This window comes from Odontesthes bonariensis, chromosome 2 (assembly GCF_027942865.1).
Source record: "Odontesthes bonariensis isolate fOdoBon6 chromosome 2, fOdoBon6.hap1, whole genome shotgun sequence".
In the NCBI taxonomy this organism is placed as follows: domain Eukaryota; kingdom Metazoa; phylum Chordata; class Actinopteri; order Atheriniformes; family Atherinopsidae; genus Odontesthes; species Odontesthes bonariensis.
This window is the reverse complement of record NC_134507.1, coordinates 37,717,247-37,725,138: the sequence shown is the minus strand read 5'-3', so window position 1 is coordinate 37,725,138 and position 7,892 is coordinate 37,717,247. Positions and strand designations below refer to the sequence as shown.

General features: G+C 43.1%; 1 non-coding gene across 1 annotated transcript; it reads left to right on the top strand.

Moving 5' to 3' along the window:
* The first annotated feature begins 5,513 nt into the window (after positions 1–5,513).
* On the top strand, positions 5,514–5,586 carry trnak-uuu (transfer RNA lysine (anticodon UUU)). The gene has a single exon. It is a non-coding gene; the product is annotated as a tRNA-Lys (tRNA).
* The last annotated feature ends 2,306 nt before the right edge of the window (positions 5,587–7,892 follow it).

Below are 7,892 nucleotides of genomic sequence, written 5' to 3'. Positions count from 1 at the left end.
TACTGTGGAGGCTTTAGCAGCCATCAGTGAGGTGGAACTGTACTGAAAATACACTGAAGTTAAAGTTACATTTTTAACTCATTTAAAGGGAAAATGCATCTATTTGAATAATGCTCTTTTTTAATGTGGGTCTACGTTTCTGAGGAAGTCTTTTTTACTGTAAAATGTTGACTGTCACACCTGAACTTCATATTTATTAATGGAAATGAGAATATTTATATCCCCAGATTGTTTTAATTCTGAAAACTAACATTTGTTACAGTAGTTCACATCATCTGTCCTCATAATTACTTTCATAAAATCCAACAAAGACCAAACTTTATCATGTTTATATTTAAATTGCAACCTGCAGGTTTACAATGTGAGTGACTTAAAGTGTGGAAACAAGTCCACAGAAGTTTTTCTTTTAATTATTAGTCAATATATGTCGACTATCTGCAAGTAGTCCCCACAGGCAGTGTCCTTGCTGCAGGGACGACCAGGTAAGACATCTGATTCTCACATATAGATGGAACATTTGATGTTGCATTATGCCCAGTATTAATCAGACATGTTTGTTCATGTTCCAGACAGGATAGTGAATGCTTTTGTGCACAGTCCACTGTGTGATTGTACAGCTCACAACTTAACTGAATATATTCCAACACCTGGCTCGCCTTCTTGCTTCCAATTGTAGAACAAAATAGATGTTTGATCTGTAAAATCTTATGTAATGGACAGAATCAATGAGAGTTGTTGGATTTATTAATTTATTTAACACATTTATTCTAACCCTCCCCGGGTTCTGGGGAGGATTCATCCCTCCATCAGACCTGATTTTCAGTCTTCTTGTGCCATTTTTCAAAACTTAGCCTTTTCTCCCTGTTTCCCCTCCTTAAGAACGGCTTCTTAACAGCCACCCTTCCATGGAGCCCATTTCTGATGAGGCTTCATTGAACAGCTGAAGGTACAGATGCATCTCTCAGGGAATTACCTGGTTTCTGCAAAAATGCCATTTCATGCATGTCAAACTGTTATTTTATAGATACAAAGAAATGGGAACAGATAATAATATAATTTAATAAATTTATTTGTATAGCACCGTTCAGAAAATAAAATTCACAAAGTGCTTCACAATACGATGCAAGTCAACGTTTCATATACACACACACACATAAGAAAACACAGTAATAGCAGAAAAGCATGAGGCTACAGAGCAGATGGGCACTTTAAGAACGGATAAAAGCTATTTTAAATAGGTGGGTCTTCAGATTCTTTTTGAAAATGTCTAAAGAAGTTGCAGACCGTAGACATAGGGGAAGAGAGTTCCAAAGAGTTGGAGCCAATACCTCAAAGGCACGATCACCCTTTGTCTTTAGACAAGAGCGGGGGACAGTCAATGAGCTCTGGTCTGAGGACCTAAGAGACCTGGTTGTGTAATAGGGGTGGATCAGGTCACAGATGTAACCAGGTGCCTGATGATTAAAGGCTTTGTATGTGATAAGAATTTTAAACTGAATCCTGAACCTTATAGGCAGCCAGATGAGAAATTCTTCCCATCCCTGAATTTTAGCTTGAGCAGCTACTGATGATGCGGCCCTTTTGGCCACCTGCTTCAGGTCAACCTCCTGAACAACCCAACACAAAAGGCCTTTTTCTTCAGCTTGAATTTTTCCCTACATGCTAATATTCACGAGCAGGTCCTATGCTACTGTCCTGAGGCAATGATGACGTTCTGGCCACACCTCTGCAATTGAGGCTGAGAGGCTCCTCTCAGTTTCCATGACCCGACCTCAATGGTAATATATAGATTTAATAATACTCAGCTTTGTGTTTAAGATGTCATGAACAGGGTCCTCTAGATGTTTGCCCCCACCACCTGATCCAACTTACTTCCAGGTAGTAAGTGACAACATTGAGCCAATAAATTGTTCCCAAGCCACTTCACTAGAAGTAGCTGCCACATCTTTTGATTTGTGTAGCACAAGCTTCATTACAAGTATTCAGAGTACAAGACCTTTGCAACCGCAGACAATATGAAGCCATCCTCAGTCATGGACTTGCAGAAACTACTGTCCAGGTTTCACATGGCCCCAGCATCTGATGGGTCTGCCCTTACCCAGAGCTGTAGGGTGAGGACTGCTACAGAGTGTAAAGGTTTCCCCCTCAGCACAATATGCAGCAGTGGAATCTTCTGATAGAGCTCAAGGCCACACCTTTACCCACTGCTGTCAGAGAGCTGCAGTTGGCTTTTCAGCCAGTTTTAGTTGGGAATGCATTCCAAGCTGAAGCCGTCAAGACCTTCACAAGCTCACCTTTGATCAGATACTGTCCTTAAGTTAAGGCCAACACCTTATTTATAGGATTAAGTCATGTCAACCTGTCAGGCCCTCAACCATCCCCTCCAACCCACAACTGGATGACCCAGAGACAGCTAGGAGCCATTTGATGGAGCAACAAGGTATTCAAGTTAAAGCCATTTATTCAAGCGGTAGCAGCAGCGATGCCTCTAGAATATGCAGATCTGCAAGACAAAGAAAGTCAGTCACCTACCAGCAGCTACAGAGAGCACACATGCAGAGTAAAATGAGCCTCACCAGAAAGATCCTCAGAAGCCGCTCTGAACTTGAACCTTGTGCTGAGAGGTTTTGCCGTGGTCTGGCTCAGATTCTGTTGGGGTGTAGCGGAACTGGCTGAACAGCACACGCTTCTTGTTGTAGCGGGACCGAGATTTGTAAGCGTAGACTTGATCCTCGTCGGCCACAGGAGTGAAGACTGGCTCGTCCTCGCCGCTGGTGTCAGATGAAAGGCTCCAGCTCCCATCTTCAAACTGGTAATTGCTGCCAGGAGCTCCAGACTGACCTCCCTGAGCACCATGCTGCTGTGCTCCAGAACCACTGGCTCCAGTTTGTTTCTGATACGTTGGCTTAGATAGATCTTGTCCATAAACTGAATACATGGGTGAGGAAACAGAATTAAGAGCAGCCTTCCATTTACAACCCGAGTCAATTTAAACTGCTTTTAGTTGCTGAGCTTTGATTGGGATCAGCTTACCGCTTTGTGCAGGAATGCAGGCGATGCTTCCAATCAGCACACAAGAAATCCACAAAACCCTGCAGAAACAGGGACATCTCATATGAAGTTCTGAGTACATTTAGAGACCAGTGGGGTCCAACCACCACCTCCCCTTAACATTCCCAGTCCTGTTGAGCTTAACTGTATAAACATGGTGTAATGCTGCGACCAAATGAGGTTCTGCTTGCCTCAGACATTTAAGGCAGCAGAGGTTCAGTGCCACCACTTAGAAGCACTGGGACAGACTAGAAGTTACTCACCTCATTCTGGTGCAATATAATTAAAGCTTGCCTGGGACCTGCTCCTGCCAAACTGCACTAACACAAAGTTCAGAGCCCTGTGACACTAACCTGAAGCTGCAGGAGCTGCTTTCATATGATCCTCAGTGCAGAGGGAACTGATTGCTCAGCGGTAACAGCTGCTGCTGAAAGCTGCAAGGCTGCAGTTAACTGGCAACAATGGACTCACATATGGAGCATATCAGTGTTATGTCAATAAATAGATAATAATCAGGAACTCTTGTGAGTATTATGTATTTTATTTACATGTATAAATATTAAATTATAAATATAAATGATCAAATATCCTGAACTGCTGATATACGTGATAATAATAACAATAACAATGGAAGTCGCTCTCAACACGTGAAATGCCTCTCATAGTTCATTATTAGTAGGCTAATTGATGAATAAACATCCTGCTGCTGAATATGTGTTTAAAAATAAATAAATCAGAAGGAAACCTGCAGAAGAAAGTCTTCTAGCAGCTGTCTCTCTGTGTTTATTGGCATACAGCACGGTTAGTGAGATCCAGATCCATGTGGGCACTCAGGACGGATTTAAATAGCGACTCTGAATGGACGGTAAACCCGCACTGAAGGCCCAGTGAGCCAAAGCACGGCCACCACTGAAACATACATTTGAAACCTGTCAATATGTTAACTTTGCGTGTTCACCTCTATAACTGGTGTTATATGTAAAACAAAGCACATGGTCAGTTAGCTTTTTAAAAATGTTTATTTTAAAGAAAATGATCAAAACGAGAGTTTTTCTGGAAGAGATTTAAATAAGTTCTGAATATGCATAGAAGAGAGGTTACATTTGAGTCTATTTTCTTTGTTCAAAACTTAAAACAAAAAGCTGAAGTCTGCACACTGAGAAAAACTGCTTTTGAGGATATTTCTGAAATTTCCTCCTAATAACCAACTTAGGTGGGTCACCCCAGTGGAACATTTTATTTGTAGGATGCAGGTTTCATGTTTTCAGCTGGAGATGTATGCTTTTTGTTCTGTATGTTACATATTTTTATCTTGATCAGGACATTCAGAACGCTTGCATGCACAGGTAAGTCCAGCTTCAGTTCCAGGTGTACTCGTCCATTTAACTGGACCACCATATTGTCCCAGCGTACATGCACGGGATAGACTGTGCAGAAAACCTTCCTGACATTCTGCTGCCTCTAACTTTCTCTGTGGGACATCACGCTGCATGTAAGCACAGCTGAAATTGCTGCCAACATGTTGTCTTTAAGTCACCTGAAGGGTGATTTTCTCACATGAGGCTGCGGTTACAAAATAAGGATTTATTAGAGCAGAGCGACAGTCTGGACATGCTTTAAGTGACCACGAGTTGACACGTAGTCTTAATGGGCTGATTTTCAGTTTAGCCGTCTGACAGAAGAAACAGAAAAATATGTGGATGAGAGCAGCTTTATTGGGAATTTGGCTGGAAATATTCACTCATTCTTTCCTGTTTTTACTAAAAGATGCAGAAATATTAAACTCTGTAACATGTGTTTAGTGCACCAACCCATGCCAACTCAGTTAGCATATATACAGTTATAGGAACAGTTTACTGAATGTCCCATCTTGTAGACAGCCTCAGTGTTGCATTTCCAGTCCAGTCTGCTGTCCAGGTGAACCCTCAGGTATCTGTAATCCTCAACCACCTCTTCACCGAGGATGGAGACGGTGTTCAGCTGACTGCTGCTCCTCCTAAAATCCACAATCATCTCTTTAGTTTGTATTCCAGATGAGGCCATAGTTTATTTTCCTATAGATGTGATAGTTTCATGTAGATGTGCTGAGGTGTGACAGGGAAGCTGTTGGTACATGGAGGATGTGAGGTCTGTAGCAGGAGGCAGCAGCATGCTGAGTTTGTCTGAACTCTTCCATCTGTCTGATCCCACATTATCCCAAAGCCTGTGAGCTTTTCCATTCCTGACCACACATCCCTCACACTGTTCTGCTGCAGATAGTTTCCCACCGACTTGCTCTCTTCCTTTTTTCTTCACACTCCTCCTTAACTAACTGTTTCCCTCCATGAAGGCCTTCTTCTTTATGCTCAGTGGCTGCAACACAAGTTCACATCAACCAGGCATTTGTTCAGAAAACAGCGTCACAGCTTTGGACTCAGGAAGTGTTTCAGATGTGAGCTGTCACTCAGACAAGCTTTCATAGGGCCTGGATAGCTCAGTTGGTAGAGCATCAGACTTTTAATCTGAAGGTCCAGGGTTCAAGTCCCTGTTCAGGTGTAGAAATGTAATCTCCCACTTAACCTGTACTTCCCTCTATGCCTGCACTCTGTTTCTACACTGTCACCTCTGATAGAGCCTGGCTGATGCTTATTGTTAGCTGCATCGTTATATCCTCATTTGTAAGTTATATAAATATATAAATATATAAGTTATCTAAAATATATTTTTGCTCAGTTTTCCTCTGAGCCACAGAGATGGTCAGCTTTCATTGTGTCCAATAACTGCAGCTTCTAAAGTGGATTTCATAGCACTGCTGCATCTCTGACAGTTATCAGGTCATTTGGGTGGAAAAACATACATCACAACCCTCTGAATCTGCTTTCAGTCCCACTTGAACAGTCTCTCACAGTTTCAGACACAAAATGTGTCTTTTAGTTTGAATCTCAGCTGACATCTACAACAGCTGTAGAGGGACTCATATCATTTCACCAGCTGGTGTGATAAACTTACAGAAACACCTCAGGAGCAGCACCTGGGATCTTTTGGGAGAAAAGGGGATTCTCTCCATGCTGATAGAGCTGGTAATAAATGAGTTTATGGATCCTACATATTACACAGTAAAACAATGATAAAGGTGCTTTCTGAGCCTTGACATCTTTTTCTTTTATTAGGAAAATGTTCCAAATTTTATCCCATGGAGGGAGCCAATGAAGTAAAGATTGATGCATAAAAGCATTAGAAACCTCTCCTGTAAGTTCTCTGTTCAAGTTTTATTTAGGTTCAGCTGCATGTTTCTCTTTGTGGAATCTTTAAGCCCTCATAGATCAGTCTGATCCCAACAGAAGTCTCGCAGGTTTACTTGGTTGCTGTAGTTCACTAAAGCAGGACTCTGAGCAGGGCCCTCCGCTAACAGGCTCCTCTCCTTTAGAGCCAGTGACAGGGTTGGCTTTGGGAGGTGTCGTTGCTCTGTGCTTTAAAGAGCAGGCTTTAATCCACCAAACTTCAGTTGGATTATGATCTACTTTTCAGAGGATTTGTAAATGACTAAATAAATAACACCACTGACTAAACCTTCAACTGAACCTGAACTGTGAGCAAGAGCCACAGGCGCTTGCACACGCAGCGACTGGCAGGGAGAGAGTTTGGCGTCCGATATGTTTGTTTGTTTTAATCGGTTGTATAAGTCTTAAGAGTCCTGACGTTTGTCTGAAGTCTGTTTAAAGTTTGTCCACGTCATTTCACCTTGAACTGACGATACAAAACAAAAATGGAACTTTTCTATCTGGTTGTAACTTGGATTCTGGTGTCATGCCTGCTGCTTGCCCGAGACACAATGCAGGCCGCCCAAGCAAGAACTGTGTACAGCAGAGACCAGTTGCTTCAACTTCGCTTTGAGGGCACGCACAACACACCAGATGCGGTTTTAAACTTACCAGACTGTATAAGAAAAGATCACAAGCCCGAACACTCGGCATGGCAGGGAAAAAAGAGGAAGCGGGGCAAACGCGGAGGTGTTCGTTTACGCCGGAGGAAGCGGTGTCTGAAACGGATCCCCCTCCCCACCATGATTTTAGGAAATGTACAATCCCTTAGGAATAAACTCGATGAGCTGCAGGGAAACGTCCAGCTGCAGAAGGATTTTGGGGAATGCTGCGTCTTGGCCTTCACGGAGACCTGGTTGTCTGGGCACGACCAGGACCGAGAACTGTGGATCGACGGTTTTGGATCACCTATCCGGACGGACAGAGATGCTTATAACGGGGAAGACGCTCGGCGGAGGGGTATGTGTATACCTGAACAGGCGCTACTGTACTTCTGTGACTGTCAGAGAAAACATCTGTTTACCCGACATTGAGCTCCTGTCCGTGTCAATGCGTCCATTCTATCTGCCACGCGAATTTCCGCAAATCTTTCTAACAGTCGTGTACATTCACCCGAAGGCAAATGCCACCATTGCCTGCAATGTTATTTCGGATGTCACGCATAAATTACAATCACTCTCACCCGACGCTCCGAACTTTATCCTAGGTGACTTCAATCACGTGACGCTAAAACATTCCGTGAGAGACTTTTATCAGTATGTCACCTGTCCAACCAGGCGGGGTAAGACACTGGATCTCTGTTATGGTACAGTGAAGGACGCCTACAAATCGATTCCACTGCCCCCGCTGGGCTCTGCAGACCATAACTGTGTTCAACTCATTCCCAAGTACAGATCTGTCTTGAGAAGGGAACAAGTGCAAATTAAGGAAGTAAAGGAATGGACTGAGGATTCAGTTATGTGCCTTCAGGAATGTTATGACTGCACAGACTGGGACACTTTTACAGACTCCTGTAATGATTTGGATGAACTCACTGATGTG